This window comes from Salvia miltiorrhiza, unplaced genomic scaffold (assembly GCF_028751815.1).
Source record: "Salvia miltiorrhiza cultivar Shanhuang (shh) unplaced genomic scaffold, IMPLAD_Smil_shh fragScaff_scaffold_112_2, whole genome shotgun sequence".
NCBI classification, from domain to species: Eukaryota; Viridiplantae; Streptophyta; class Magnoliopsida; order Lamiales; family Lamiaceae; genus Salvia; species Salvia miltiorrhiza.
In genome coordinates this window covers 230,541-247,569 of record NW_026651402.1, presented here as the reverse complement: position 1 = coordinate 247,569, position 17,029 = coordinate 230,541, and positions in this window count along the sequence as shown.

Sequence of the window (17,029 nt, the reverse complement as noted above, 5' to 3'; positions counted from 1 at the left end):
CGGATTCCTCTCGAGACGTACTTCAATATTATATCTTCAAAATCCTCCAATTAATCTGATGAGGAGTGATATGTGCATAGTAGGGAAATGGTGTAAACCAGAGAAGTCATCCTCACCAGAGGAGTCGCATCTGACAGAGAAGTCATCCTCCCCAGAGGAGGCGTATTTGCCAGAGAGGTCATCCTCGCCAGAGGAGTCGCATCTGACAGAGAAGTCATCCTCCCCAGAGGAGGCGTATTTGCCAGAGAGGACGCCCTCGCCAGAGAAGACATTTTCACCAGAGGAGTCACTAAAAGCGCGGGGAGGTCTCCCGCGTAAAACCGAAATTACTATCTTACCCTTCAATGTATTAAAGGGGCTTAGGCCCAATTATCTTAGGGAATGGGCTTGAGGCCCTAAGGATTATTTACATGCTTATAAATAGAGACTTAGTAGTAGGTTAGGGGGGATCATCTCATTTTTATTCATTCACCTCTTGTAAAATGTAACATTCTCTCCAAGTATAGTGAAAAGACCCCAAAACACCCCGTGGACGTAGGTCTTCTCGACCGAACCACGTAAATCCAGTGTCGTTTACTGCTTTCTAGTTTAGGTGTTGGTTTCATGTTTCACCAACTGGCGCCGTCTGTGGGAAAAATCGAGCTAAGGCGTGAGATTCATTTGTTTCCGGTTACTGTTCATCAGATCCATCATCACTATTCATCACTATTCATCACTGTTCATCAGATCCATCATCACTGTTCATCACTGTTCATCATTGCTCATCGAAAAATCATGTTCTCCCATTTCTGAAATCACCTTAGTTCTCTGTAAAAGTATCAGATCTATCATTATCTTCGAGAATCAACTACATTCAGGAAAAATCGAATCAAGTGCATGTGCTCCGATCTAGATTTAGATCATCCCCAAAATTCCCAATTTCTCTTCATCTTAGTCCAGTCTCTTTTAAAGCAAAGCGCGGCTCATTTAAGTTGGGGGTTATCTTGGCCAGCGTCGCCACATAGGTGTTTCCCAAATAATTTCGGACAAGTCTCGGTGAAGCCCGACGATTCGTCGCGTTTTCCTGTTCTTCTTCCACAAAAAATCCCCGGCAATACACGAAGTACTGGAGTTTCTCTCAAATGTCGTCAGGGTGCCGGGCACCACCGCCGCACGCGCCACCAGTCACGGCCTGGGCTCGTCCGCGCCGCGCCAAGGCCTCTCCAGTTCCACTCCGTCAGTCTAGGGCAGAGGAGATCTCCGATGGGGGTCTGACTTGGGAGATAAAATTCGCCATCCCTTGATGGTGTTGAGGCTCTGCAGCGGACTAGTTTACGCCGGAATCTCGCCGATCTCTGCCGGAATCACTCCGTCGGGGGATTTTCCCTAATTTAATAGGGGATACTTTCATTTACTAAAAATTTTCCCAATTCTTTTCATGATGGATTTAGTTCTTTAATTGCTTATTTCAATCACAATTTCTCATAATCTTGTTCAATTTCTGGTGCGAGGGTAAACGGAATGTCAAGCAATGCTTGTTGCTTAAGGGAATTGCTGAATGAGAAAGCTAACATGGGGCTCACGTGGGGGCTGAGTTGGGACACAGATACAGCACAATCGACAAAGCTGATATTTTAGCTCATTCAAGGGGATATAACCTGCAATTAAATACTGCAAGTCTCGCCAAACCTGATTTAGGACGGACTTAGCACTGCTAATTCAGCCTTGACAGAGCCATTACGACAAGAACAAGCGGTGACACAAATAAAAAGCTAAGTTATCTATCTCTCTCTTTGGAAGAATGTTTGTGCGTAAACATATGAATTTTGTTAAATATCTTAGACATTAAAATGTATATTATGCGTTCCTGATTTGAAGATTCAAATATTTGGGTTGAGGTCGAGTTAACATGGTCTTGATTCGTCGAAGTTCCAGTTGAAGTTTCCTCTAAATATATGTTGGTCATATGTGTCAATTTGGGATAAACACATTATTCATCTTGATTTGTTTTAGTCGCGGCATTCTCAAGTCATCCATTGCTTGCTAAATCTTCCATTCCTTTGCTCTGAATCAAATATTTCACAGTTGAGTTGGTTTTAATTGAGGGTCTTGAGGAATTATTATCCGTATCAAAGCTTACTTGATTTTTATTTCGCTCTATTTGTTATGGTTTATCTGAGTCCTAATCCTTTAATTTTTGTTTGCTATGCATGCTTCTCTTCTGAATTTATTAGATATTGTGGTGCTAAACGTGGTGGGTTTGAGAAAATGCGTTATACATTGATCATGTAGCGATTGACTTTTTTAAGTTTATCATTTGCCGTGTGCTGATTCTTGGGATTTCTGAGCTTATTAGGGTTGTGATTTTACTTTATTTGTAAGCTTGATAAGGCTATGATGCTATTATGATTTTTGGGACTTGATATTGTTGTAATATAGCTGTGAACTTGGGAGTGATTTAGCTATGATTTTTGCTCTAATTTTGGGGATTAATTCTGTCATTTTGTGGGACTAACTTAGCCCTGATTTCGCATTGTGAGTTCAGGACCACCAAGACGGGTATTTCAACATTTGCTCGCTGTTGAGAACACTATGATTGCCTAGCTGAGCCAAATATGGTTTATTCATGGGAGCTCTTGACAAAAGGGGACAAATGACTTGCTCGGGTCCCAAGCTCAACTTTTGGGGAATGTTACAGCATTAAAAGAGGGTTGCTGAACACACTCACAAAAAAGAGACTAATCGTGACATGGGTTTTTGGGTTAACGACATTATTGAATTCGTGGTTTCATATCTTCTGCACTGATGAATAATTATTGTTTATTCATTATACTTTCTCTTTGAGAATCGTGATTTCAGGATTGTGAATTTCAGCCATTGGGACACAAATATCCTAATTTATATGTCATTTTTGGGGATTCTTACAACTTTTATTCGGTGGAATAAATGTTTAGGGCGGCACTGTTGCTTGGGAAAAGCAAAGCGTACACTTTTTTACTTGTTAATTGATTTACAGCCCTATCTCTAAGGGCTCTCATATTTTACTAATATATATGTGCTTAAGAATTTTTGTAGCACAGGATAAACAAATTTGGGGAATGATTTGAACAATTATGGTAAATACCATAATGTAAAACAGGGTAACCCACTAGTAAGTGGTAATTCAGGTATTTCGCTGAACTCTATCAATGGGAGGAGCATGATTGGGATGTGTAATATTTTATCACTTGGGCAAAAGCATGATTTATATGGTCTTTGATGGGATTTGAAAATTTGAATGAATTCATCAGTATATGAATATGGGAATCAAGTTGTGGCAATGGATTATATAATCTAGTGTTCGAATTCTCTTTGCAGCCCTGTCTCAAGGGGCTCTCGTATTTTACTAATATTCTCGTTCAAGAGTTCTTACAGCACATGATAAACAGCCTTGGGAAAAAACTTGAACATGGTAATCACCATAACACGAAAAGCTAATCCACTTATAAGTGGTAATTCAGGTACTTCGCTGAACTTTATCTCGTGGAAGCATGTGAGCATGATGGGGGAGTATTATGCTTTATCACAAATTATGATCTTAGGGTATTTTATGGGAGCATGTAAGCATGATAGGGATTTGGACAATATTCTTTTTCTTTACTTGGGCAAAACCATGACTTATATGATATGTGCTGGGATTTATACAACAATAATTATGTCTTGGAAGCTGCACACCTTCTGCATATGTGCCTAGGGCTGGATTATGAATTGACTAAGTACACGAAGCTGCACACCTTCTGCATATGTGCTAGGGCTTGAAATGCAACTTGAATTATGTTACTTGGGAATTGTAGTTATGCTAACTCTCTCACAATCATCACAAGCATGAGCACCAAACACACACACACTTAACATGTTCATAACAGAGTATTGCACATGTCACCAGAGGGGGGAGTAGGGTGTATACCCGTAGTCCCCAATTTTCAAATTCAAAAATTGCTTCTCAGCAAGTCAAGGGAAAAACAGAGGGATCATGCTTCATCAGAGCAGAGGGATCACGCTCCACCAGAGCAGAGGGGTCATACTCAACCAGAACAGAGGGTGTCCCTGACAATCGTAAGCCGCGAAAGTTGGTCGTGCCATCCGGGCCTTCCATGCTCCGCGCAGAGATAGCACTTAATCATAAGCCGCGAAAGTTGGTTGCACCCCCCGGGTTTTCCATGCTCCGCGCAGAGGTTGCTTTAACCGTAAGCCACGAAAGTTGGTGGCACCCCCCGGGTCCTCCATGCTCCGTGCAGGGTGTTCCTGTCAATCGTAAGCCGCGAAAGTTGGTTGCGCCACCCGGGCCCTCCATGCTCCGCGCAGAGATAGCACTTAATCATAAGCCGCGAAAGTTGGTTGCACCCCCCGGGTTTTCCATGCTCCGCGCAGAGGTTGCTTTAACCGTAAGCCACGAAAGTTGGTGGCACCCCCCGGGTCCTCCATGCTCCGTGCAGGGTGTTCCTGTCAATCGTAAGCCGCGAAAGTTGGTTGCGCCACCCGGGCCCTCCATGCTCCGCGCAGAGATAGCACTTAATCGTAAGCCGCGAAAGTTGGTTGCACCCCCCGGGTTTTCCATGCTCCGCGCAGAGGTTGCTTTAACCGTAAGCCACGAAAGTTGGTGGCACCCCCCGGGTCCTCCATGCTCCGTGCAGGGTGTTCTTTCAATCGTAAGCCGCGAAAGTTGGTCGTGCCAACCGGGCCTTCCATGCTCCGCGCAGAGGTGGCACATAATCGTAAGCCGCGAAAGTTGGTTACACCCCCCGGGTCCTCCATGCTCCGCGCAGAGGTTGTCCTTAACCGTAAGTCACGAGAGGTGGTGTGCACCCCCCGGGTCTGCCAAGCCTCGTGCAGGGTGTTCACTTAACCGTAAGCCATGGAAGGTGGTGTGCATCCCCCGGGTCTGCCAAACTCCGTGCAGGGTGGACCTTTAACCGTAAGCCACGAAAGTTGGTCGCACCCCCCGGGTCTTCCATGCTCCGTGCAGGGGGTTACTATTCAATCGTAAGCCGCGAAAGTTGGTCGCGCCATCCGGGCCTTCCATGCTCCGCGCAGAGGTGGCACATAATCATAAGCCGCGAAAGTTGGTTACACCCCCCGGGTCCTCCATGCTCCGCGCAGAGGTTGTCCTTAACCGTAAGTCACGAGAGGTGGTGTGCACCCCCCGGGTCTGCTAAGCCTCGTGCAGGGTGTTCATTTAATCGTAAGCCGCGAAAGTTGGTTACACCCTCCGGGTCCTCCATGCTCCGCGCAGAGGGTTACTATTTAATCGTAAGCCGCGAAAGTTGGTTGCACCCCCCCGGGTCTTCCATGCTCCGCGCAGAGTGTTCAAGCTTGGATGGGAAGCAGCAAAGGAGGGAAGCAGCAAAGGAATGCATACAAAGGAGGGAAGCAGCTGAGGAATACTCCACCGTGATTTCACTGCTCTACTGTGATTTCACCGCTCTGCCGTGATTTCACTGCTTTGCCGTGATTTCACTGCCCTACTGTGATTTCACTGCTCTGCAGTGATCCCAATGCTCAGCCACCGTCCGTGATCTCAATGCTCACCCACCGTCCGTGATCTAAATGCTCAGCCACCGTCCGTGATCCCAATGCTCAGCCACCGTCCGTGATCCCAATGCTCAGCCACCGTCCGTGATCTCAATGCTCAGCCACCGTTCGGGATTTCAATGCTCTACCGGGATCTCAATCCTTTGTCGGGATTTCAATGCTCTTCAGGGATTTCAATCCTCTGTCGGGATTTCAATGCTCTACCGGGATCTCAATCCTCTGTCGGGATTTCAATGCTCTACCGGGATTTCAATCCTCTGTCGGGATTTCAATGCTTCGCCATGACTTCAATGTTCTGCTCTGACGGGTGTTCTCTGCTCTGAAAGGGCATTTCTCTGCTCTGACCGGGCTGCTCTGAGGGACAGTTCTCTGCTCTGAAAGGGCATTTCTCTGCTCTGACCGGGCTGCTCTGAGGGACAGTTCTCTGCTCTGAAAGGGCATTTCTCTGCTCTGACCGGGCTGCTCTGAGGGACAGTTCTCTGCTCTGAGGGACAGTTCTCTGCTCTGAAAGGGCATTTCTCTGCTCTGACCGGGCTGCTCTGAGGGACAGTTCTCTGCTCTGAGGGACAGTTCTCTGCTCTGAAAGGGCATTTCTCTGCTCTGACCGGGCTGCTCTGAAAGACATTTCTCTGCTCTGACGGGCATTTCTCTGATCTGATATGCATTTCTCTGCTCTGATCGGGCTGGGGTACTTCTCTGCTCTGACCGGGCGGGGGTATTTCTCTGCTCTGACCGAGCTGCTCTGATGGGAATTTCTCTGATCTGATAGGTATTTCTCTGCTCTGACCGAGCTGCTCTGATGGGAATTTCTCTGATCTGATAGGCATTTCTCTGCTCTGATCGGGCTGGGGTATTTCTCTGTTCTACTCTACGGGCTACACTATTTTGCGCCTCTGCTTTATGGATTGTTTTGATCTATTCTAATCGCTACTCAGCGAGAAATAAGTCGCCTTTTGGCATGCTATTGCTATCTATTGGTCTTCTCACGCGCTGGATTTCTTACGCGCTCAACAACAGGGGGTATATTGTTCAGACTCAACAAATATTTATGACGGGTTTTCTCACATGATCAGAGTATCATATTTCTCAACTTCGACACGGGTCTTCCTATGTTATTCGGGTATTCTTGCAGCGGTCTTCTGGTTTATCTAACACAAAGCATTCATATTGCTTATCTATGCAAAGTATTCAATATGGGGTATTCTCAGCGCTGGTTTTCTTATGCGCCCAAAGAAATGGAAATTATTTATCTTTGTCAACATTCAACAAACAAAATCTAATTTGGAACTACAATTCCAAAGTCAAGGGAAAAATGCTTATCTTTGCTTTCTTAAAGTATTAAAACTCTTATGTCTTCATGATTTGCAGGGATTAAGGAAAACAGCACAGCGCTGGCTTTAACGATACTTCGCTGGTTGAACACGAAGAATACCCGATTCAACCAGACCAGAGGGGGGAGTGGTTGATGAGGAGTGATATGTGCATAGTAGGGAAATGGTGTAAACCAGAGAAGTCATCCTCACCAGAGGAGTCGCATCTGACAGAGAAGTCATCCTCCCCAGAGGAGGCGTATTTGCCAGAGAGGTCATCCTCGCCAGAGGAGTCGCATCTGACAGAGAAGTCATCCTCCCCAGAGGAGGCGTATTTGCCAGAGAGGACGCCCTCGCCAGAGAAGACATTTTCACCAGAGGAGTCACTAAAAGCGCGGGGAGGTCTCCCGCGTAAAACCGAAATTACTATCTTACCCTTCAATGTATTAAAGGGGCTTAGGCCCAATTATCTTAGGGAATGGGCTTGAGGCCCTAAGGATTATTTACATGCTTATAAATAGAGACTTAGTAGTAGGTTACGGGGGATCATCTCATTTTTATTCATTCACCTCTTGTAAAATGTAACATTCTCTCCAAGTATAGTGAAAAGACCCCAAAACACCCCGTGGACGTAGGTCTTCTCGACCGAACCACGTAAATCCAGTGTCGTTTACTGCTTTCTAGTTTAGGTGTTGGTTTCATGTTTCACCATAATCCTTGATGTTTCCTGAAATTACTCCAAAACTACACAAAGATATCAAATCTTCATAAAACTAAATATTCGGGCACAAACAAGCATTCACAAGCAAAACATGAAGGGAAATGACAACAAAACATGTGGAATTGAGGTACGAAAACCATGTTTGTCAACCCCCCCAAACTTAAAGTGTTGTTTGTCCCCAAACGACGAAGAGAAGAGAAATAAAAGATAACAAACATGTGAGAATGAATTGGTGTCATTTCGAGGGCTTCAATTTTTTCAAAATATTTCACTAGTGTATCACAAGTAGATATGCATTTCAAGAAGTCACAAGTGATAGTAAGTTCAACATTATAGCCTCCAAGCTTGAATCCTCACAAGGTGAATGTTTCAATGATGCACTCGACTCTCAAATGTTTAGAATGGACGTGTTTACACTCAATTCGAAACAGTGCATGCAATCTACCATATGCTTGCCATTTGTCCTAACTCTCTATGCTTCAATGTGTTATAAATAGAGATCAAAAAGGGCTTTCATTGGGTTGTAATGAGGGCTCTTTGGTAAGGTGAGTAGTTTTTTTAGGCAAAGTGACTCATCCCACAATCTATCAATCACAATGAACAAATCAACTTCACCATTTCTCTTATCAATCAAAAACCAAAATCCCTACATTTCATCTTTTCATCCTTAGTGATATCTATCATGGCTATGATTCAAAAGGCAAATCACTCCCCTTTATGCTCTTTTATTCACATTCATTTTCATTTCTTTTTCTTTTTGAGCTCATAGGGGATTAGTGATTTTCACACAATCAAAGCTTGATAAGCAATTTCAATCATTTCCCAAACTTTTTTCTTCATCAAAGCAACCACTAACACTCTAAGTTCTACCCCTTTATCATTGGTTCATTCAAAGAAAGGCTACAAGGCACAAAAGGGGTAAACTAGGATCATATGAGAATTTGGCACAATTGGGGTCAAGTGGCTAACAAAGATGGCCTTAAATCACTTCAATATTAACAACACATCTACTTTTATTTTCAAGAGAGGACTCATGGCAAGTTCTAGAGATCAACACACATGCTCAAATGATTTACACTCAAGAACAAAATGAGATTGTAAATGTATGACAATCAAAGACTCAATTCTCACAAGCTCATTTTCATTTTCAAGTTCTTGGAGGTACAACATTTAGCTCATTGTCACAAGTTCAAACTCTACATGCAAAATCAACAAGTGACACACAACAATTTTTTTCAAAAACAACAATCATATCATAAGCCCAACACACATTTCATCCAACTCATGTTTTTCAACAATCAAGCTCAAACTTAATAGACATGGAAAAGCTCAAGAAAAGAGACAAAATCTCATTATTCGAAAACTAAACTAACTAAATAGATAAACAACGGATAAACGAGATAAGTAACCCATCTTCACTCTCCCCCCAAACTTATTTCACACAAAGGAGAAATAAGTTTGGATGAAGGAGAAAATGGTCACTTGTCTCATACTCACAAACGAGGTGGAGGCTTAGGCGGTGGCCATTTCTCATCAAATTTGCATGCTCCATCCGTTGCCACCCAAAAATATGGTGGCTTAGCAATTTTTGAGACATCCCGGGAGTCATGGTAATCTCGTTCACCATCTAGAGTACCACAACACTCAAACAATTCCTTATTAGATAAATCAAAGTGAAAATCAAAAGATGAAGATAAATAAAAGTGAAAGAAGCAAGCCTTCATATAATCGCCCATGTCGAGGTAAGGATCGACAAAATTTTTGACTTTGCATTCTTTAAAGCTTGTGAAATCTTCATCTTTTTGGAATTGTAGAGGTTGCGTTGGAAAAGTTGGGCCCTCGACTTCAGGGGGTTTGGAGAATTGATCCTCATCTTCTTTATACTCTTCTTCAACTTCTTGAGGCTCTTCACTTAGCATCGGCATTGGTTCCTCATACAAGGTTCCATTCCGTAGGCTAATGGCCATGCACAAATCATCAATTCGCTTTTGATTTTCCATAGTGGTAGCCAAAGACCTCCTTTGCTCATCTAGCATAACCTCCGATTTTGCTAGACTTTTTTCTATCCAAGCTTGTGTAGTTAAGAAGCATTGTAGGAGATCGTCTTTCGAATTCGATTTCTCCACTTGATAGTATCGATTTCCCCCTTGGAAGCCTTCTTGAGTGGAATAAGAATTTTCATAATTCCAACTATTGAAATGGTCCTCATACTCCAATGGTGATTGCCACTCCATGGCATTGCACCCCATGTCATAATACTCACCATAGGAAGGTGTTGGTTGGAAGGCTTTTTGGATCATTGGTTGCCTACAATTTCTTTTGGCTTCCAAAACACGCAACTTAAGTTGCATCAACGCCAATTGTAGTTGGAGTTGCTCAACCAACTCATTCCTTCCATCATCCATTTTTGGTGCCGCTTTTACGGTTGTGGAGCAATTTTCTCTAACAAAAATAAATAAACATATAAATAAACAAACATAAAAACAATATCTAAATTAGATAAAAACAACTTTTCACAATATCAAAAGTAAAAACTCAACCAATCCCCGGCAACGGCGCCAAAAACTTGTTCGCAATTATTTTCACCACGCCGCAAGTATACGGTGTAGTTGCAATATAAGGGAAGCAAGGTCGTATCCCACAAGGATTGGTGAATTCAAACTTCTAAATACCATTAATAAGTTGTTTTCAATCTATTTAGACAACCAAAGATGAAGAGATATTGAAGGTTAAATCAAAGTTAAATTAAAGCAAGCAAAGTAAATAACAATAACATAAACTTAGTTAATAAATTGGGGAATGACTCGAAGGAAAGTTATCCTAGGGACTAGATTTCGATGGATCGTAATGAACTTCAATCTAAATCAATATAAATCTTGATATGGCCTACTTATCTAGGGCGATCTCCCCACTAGTTTTAGCCCCCTCCCGGACGACTAAAACAGTAGATTACGGGTCATAATTGCCGTCCCCGGTCAATTTCTAACCTATTACTCCCAAGAGCACAAAAGATCAACAAGCCCTCACCCACCTCTCAACCTCCCGGTTTATTGAGATGATATGTATCAAACTCCTAATCTATTGTAATTATCCTCTCCCGATTCAAATCACAAATTAGAAATGCACAAAAGGTGGCCAACCAATCATACAAGAGATAAATCTAGGACTTGAAAAGATAACAATAAGCACAATCAAGATATATATTGAACAAAGAAATCAATCCATTACAAATCCATCTAATCTAATCCCTAAGATAAGAGATTTTAGCCAAGCATATTCATAATAAAAGCAAATCTCAAGTCATAAGAAAACATAAATAAAGATATAGAGAGATAGAGATTCATAGACAAATCCTATAATCTTGATATTCAATCATGTAGTCTTGATGAGCTCCTTTCCAAGTCTTCCCCTTCTTTATTTGATTTTGGTGTTGTTTTTGTGTGTGGAAGAGAGAAAAATGGTAGAGAATGGAGGCTAGGGTTTGGGATTGGAGAGTTGGGGAAGATGAAGTGGGTGTGTGTGGTGTGATTGGGGAAAAGAAGAGAAAAATGGAGTTTTGAGGCTAAAATCGCGTTTGGGGTCCACTTGGGGGAGCCCCGCCCTTTTCCCGCGGTCACGGCCCGCGTCCGCGGCCTTCAAACGTGGGGGATGCTCAGGGGACCCGCGGTCCCGCCCCGCGGCCGCGGGTGGTGACCGCGGCGGGAACAGCTGACCCGCGGTCTTACCCCGCGGCCGCGGGTGGTGACCGCGGGGTACTGGGAGTTTTGCACAGTCCGCTCGTTTTGCTCCGTTCTCCCTCGTCCGGACTCGGATTTGGTCGCCGTTTGCGCTCACGGATTCCTCTCGAGACGTACTTCAATATCATATCTTCAAAATCCTCCAATTAATCCTTGATTTTTCCTGAAATTACTCCAAAACTACACAAAGATATCAAATCTTCATAAAACTAAATATTCGGGCACAAACAAGCATTCACAAGCAAAACATGAAGGGAAATGACAACAAAACATGTGGAATTGAGGTACGAAAACCATGTTTGTCAGAAACTTATTATAATTATAACTTAAGAATGTTAATTTGATTAGTGATTCACTCATCAATCATCCCTAATCCAAGATTCTTAGTAAGAAACTTATAATTATAACTTAAGAATGTTAATTTGATTAGTGATTCACTCATCAATCATCACTAATCCAAGATTCTTAGTGAGAAACTTATAATTATAACTTAAGAATGTTAATTTGATTAGTGATTCACTCATCAATCATCACTAATCCAAGATTCTTAATAAGAAACTTATAATTATAACTTAAGAATGTTAATTTGATTAGTGATTCACTCATCAATCATCACTAATCCAAGATTATTACTAAGAATTCAAGATTCTTAGTAAGAATCTTATAATTATAACTTAAGAATGCTAATTTGATTAGTGATTCACTCATCAATCATCGCTAATCCAAGATTGTTAGTAAGAATCTTATAATTATAACTTAAGAATGTTAATTTGATTAGTGATTCACTCATCAATCATCGCTAATCCAAGATTATTACTAAGAATTCAAGATTCTTAGTAAGAATCTTACAATTATAACTTAAGAATGCTAATTTGATTAGTGATTCACTCATCAATCATCACTAATCCAAGATTATTACTAAGAATTCAAGATTCTTAGTAAGAATCTTATAATTATAACTTAAAAATGTTAATTTGATTAGTGATTCACTCATCAATCATCACTAATCCAAGATTATTACTAAGAATTAATTAAGATTCTTAGTAAGAATCTTATAATTATAACTTAAGAATGTTAATTTGATTAGTGATTCACTCATCAATCATCACTAATCCAAGATTATTACTAAGAATTCAAGATTCTTAGTAAGAATCTTATAATTATAACTTAAGAATGTTAATTTGATTAGTGATTCACTCATCAATCATCACTAATCCAAGATTATTACTAAGAATTCAAGATTCTTAGTAAGAAACTTATAATTATAACTTAAGAATGTTAATTTGATTAGTGATTCACTCATCAATCATCACTAATCCAAGATTATTACTAAGAATTCAAGATTGTTACTAGATTGATAAAAAAAATTAAATTAAAGTAAAATAATAAATAAATATTTTTCCGACATAAAAATAAGGACGGAAACGAGCCAAATCCGTAATTAACAACATTTTTTGGATATCATCTCGACATATTCTAAGGTTATGAATATATATGATATTGTATATTGAAATAGACTTTAAATGAATTAATAAGTACTAGATATATCAATAATACGAGTGTTCTGTACTGGTGACCACTCGAAAAGAACTTCAAGGTTAAGCGTGCTTGGCTCAGAGTACAAGTAAGATGGGTGACCGAGTGGGAAGTTCGTCTAAGTTATGCAATACTGTATAAATACGAAAATAAATTGTGGACATACAATAAAATAAATAAATAAATAAATTAAATAAATAAATTAAATAAATTTAAAAAATTAAAAAATATTACCGACGGCAAAAAGCCGCCGGTAACCCTCCGGCAGTCCGGCGAGCGTGCGGCCGCCGTCTTGTGGACTTTACCCGGCGGCGTCGGCGCCGCCACTAATCACCGGCGGCAACAGCCGCCGGTATTTACCGGCGGCCGCCATATGCCTCCGGAATAGAGATCACCGACGATAAAATTACCGGCGGCCTCTCGCCGCCGGTAATTTTATCGCCGGCGGCCGCCCTATATTTAGCGGCGGGAAAAAGCCGCCGGTAATCACGATTTTTTTTGTAGTGTGAGGCGGCAAGCGGCGGCGGCTTTGTTGCTGCTGTTCGGTGGTAAGGGAGATAAGGTACGTGCTGTCGGTGAGAGAAGAAGGCGGTGGTGGAGCTGCCGTGGCCGGCGAGCGGCGGTGGTGATGTCAGAGAGGGAGAGGGAGATGGAAAGAGGGGGAAAAGCCGGCTGGAATGGCGACGTTGTTGCTGCCGTCCAGTTGAGGCGAGAAAGGGCAGACGATAGCTGCAGGTGTCGGTCGAAGTCAGAGAGAAGGAAGACGGCACCGGCGTAGGGGAGAGGACCTAGGGTTTCTGAAATTTTGGGGATTTTTGGTGGGAGGAGATGAGGGGGACGAGCGAGAAAGTGAGTAAGAGATCAGAGATGAGAGAGAATAACCGGCGACTTCGCCAGAACAGGGGGCGTCGGCAGAGGTTATCTGTGTGAGAATGAGAAGGAGCGAGAGAGTGGCTAGAAGATGAGAGAGTGAACGAAGGGGAGAGAGAGAGAGAGAAAGAGAGGCGCATACACGTGTTTTCTACAAATTTGTTTTATTCCACGTGTACTTCCAACATGCCGCTTGACCGAACACGTCAAATATCGGTCGCCGGATTATTTTTGCGGGCCACAAATAAGAAAAAAAATGAAACGATGGGTATTGTTTTGTAAATATGCTTAGGGTGGGATATATTTGAGAAAACGCTCAAACGATGAGCCATAAACTGATATTTACCCATTAAATTAAATACAATCATTTGTTGGTGAAGATCCTTAAATAATCAATTTCTATCCCAAAGGGAGAAAATCCTTAAGAAATTGATTAAATCTATCCCACAATATATAATAACATAACATTTCATAAACACATAACACATAACATTTAATTTAACAAAATTATCCAACATATATAAATTATTCTTACAAACAACTTAAACTAATTAATTAAACTAATTACACATTTCACTATATATAAACTAACAACTTAAACTAATTAATTAAAATTAATCATGCTTAATATTTAATAAATTACACTAATAATTTAAAATTAATCATGCTCCATATAATTTATTATAAACTACCAAACTTAATCATTAATGCTTCATAATTAATTAAATAGATCTAACAAATAAATCTATTTAATTAACATAAATACATAAATAATTAAATAAATAAATAAGAGAAACAAAAAGCGTACGGTGGTGGTTTCCGGCGGGGTGTCGTGAAGAAGGCGGCGTAACGGGGTATTCGAACTACAACGAAAATTAGTGAAAATTAAATATTTATATATATAATTAAAATGAGAGAGAGAGAGAGAGAGAGTTACCTGGGCACGGCGATGGTGGGTGGCGACCGGAGAAGCAGCAGCGTGGGGGGGGGGGAAGGGTGTGCGACCGGAAAGAGCCCTTGCACGCCCTAATATTAAAATATTATCGACGACATTTACCATCGCTAGTGGGTTGGTAATGTTATAAAATTAAATCGATAATGTTCATAATATATTTACCAACGGCGTCGCCGCCACTAGTTAGCGGCGGCGGTTTTGCCGTCGGTAATTGGTCGGTGACTGAGAAAAGGCAGGTCGCCTCAATTGCCGTCGCCGTGCCCTCGGTATTTACTGACGGCCTCTCCGCCGTCGCTATTTTCCGCCGCTAAATCGCGTGTTTTTGTAGTGTGTGTGTGTATATATATAGAGAGAGATTGATTGATTGAAGAAAATTAGAATGGAGTGATTGTACGACGCCACGTAGAATATAATTTATTTTGTTGGAATATTTATATAATGATTTTTTATATATGTAGTTTTTAAATATATCATGATTTTTAGATTTTTAATGGTTTTTAGATATAGAAATTGATTAAAATTTGAAAAAAATAAGAATGAATGAGAATTGAGAAAAATTAGAATGGAGTAATTGTCGGATGCCACGTAGGATATGATTTATTTTGCTTTAATATATATATATATATATATATATATATATATATATATATAGGAATTGGTTCAATTGAGATTTATATATATTTTGAGATTTTGAGATAAATGAACATATAAGTACATTTTGATGAACTTGTCAATTAATTTTTATGAACGCGCGTTGGTCTGGGGTTCAATCCCTACAAGTGGCATGTTTTTTAAATAAATTAAATAGATTCATATGTTCATCAGTTATATTAGTTATGTTCAAAGAATTTATTGATATGTTCATTTATCTCAAAATCTCAAAATATTTAAAATCTCAATATAAGCTAACCCTATATATATATATATATATATAGGGGCACGCTCCAGTGAGACCCCCTATTTTTCGTGAAACACTAGGACAATGAATAAGACATATAATACTAATGAACAAAATTTATACCTAACGAACAAGATGTATATACTGGTGAAAAACAAAATTTAAAAAATTGTTAATGAATAAGACATATATATTGATGAACAAGGCAGTATATATTGATGAACAATGCAGTATATACTAATGAATAATAAAATTTAAAATATTTTGCTCCCTCCATGATTCGAACCCTGCAAAAAAAATTCTCCCTCCAGTTACAATATCAGCCATAGGATTGATAAAATAAACGCACCAGATCGTACCCTAGATCTCACTAAAATTAGGGGGTCTCATTGGAGCGGCCCCCTATATATATATATATATATATATATATATATATATATATATATATAGGAATTGGTTCAATTGAGAAGCTCAAATGTGTTGAGAAGTTGAGAAGCAATGTAATAATAGATGAACATGTTAGTACATTTTGATGAACATGGTAATTAGACACTATATAAATAAATTCTTTGAACATACCAAATACAACTGACGAACATACGAATCTATTTAATTTGTTAAAAAATACGTCACCGCCAATGATCGAACCCCAGATCAAACTCGTGTTCATAAAAACTAATTGGCATGTTCATCTATTAAATTGCTTCTCAACTTCTCAACACATTTGAGCTTCTCAATATAACCTAACCCTATATATATATATATATATATATATATATATAGATTCGAATCAACACAAAAGTAAAGGAGAAACTATTATTAGTTCGTTTTAAAAAGTTGAAACTTAAAAATCGAATCAAACCATTGATTTTCAAACTATCTAATTCGATTTTCCTTTCAATTACTAGTGGAAATCAAACAAATGGATATGTTGACATCGAATACACCGAAAGTTATTACTAATTATTTTTGAATTAATTATATTTTGTACCTTTTACATTTAAAATGTTTTTTATTCAAACAAATGGGGGCCATTGCATCAGATTTGAAGCTGGATGCGTAACTGCTTTCTTCGCTTTCTGTGTGTTGAAATTAGTGTTTCCATTCCTATGCAACGATGGTTCCCAATTTAAGAAACTGGAAAAAAGGTGCTGTTCGAGCCTCCCTAAATTGTGTCATCAAATCTTTAAGAAATCTTTTTTCTGAAGCCGCATGTGATAAAAAAATCTCTCCTATCTTCATTCCCTTCACTATCTTCCTATCTTTTTCAACACAAGTCTCATATCGGAGTTTCTATTATACTCTTGAAAAACCCCTCTCAATCCATCCCAAATGAAGCCAGATTCATTCAAAAATCTACCACCAGAAATCATCACGGAGATCTTGTTAAGACTACCTGTTGTAAGCATTCCAATAAGCAAATGTGTTTGCAAGCGATGGCTCCATCTGCTG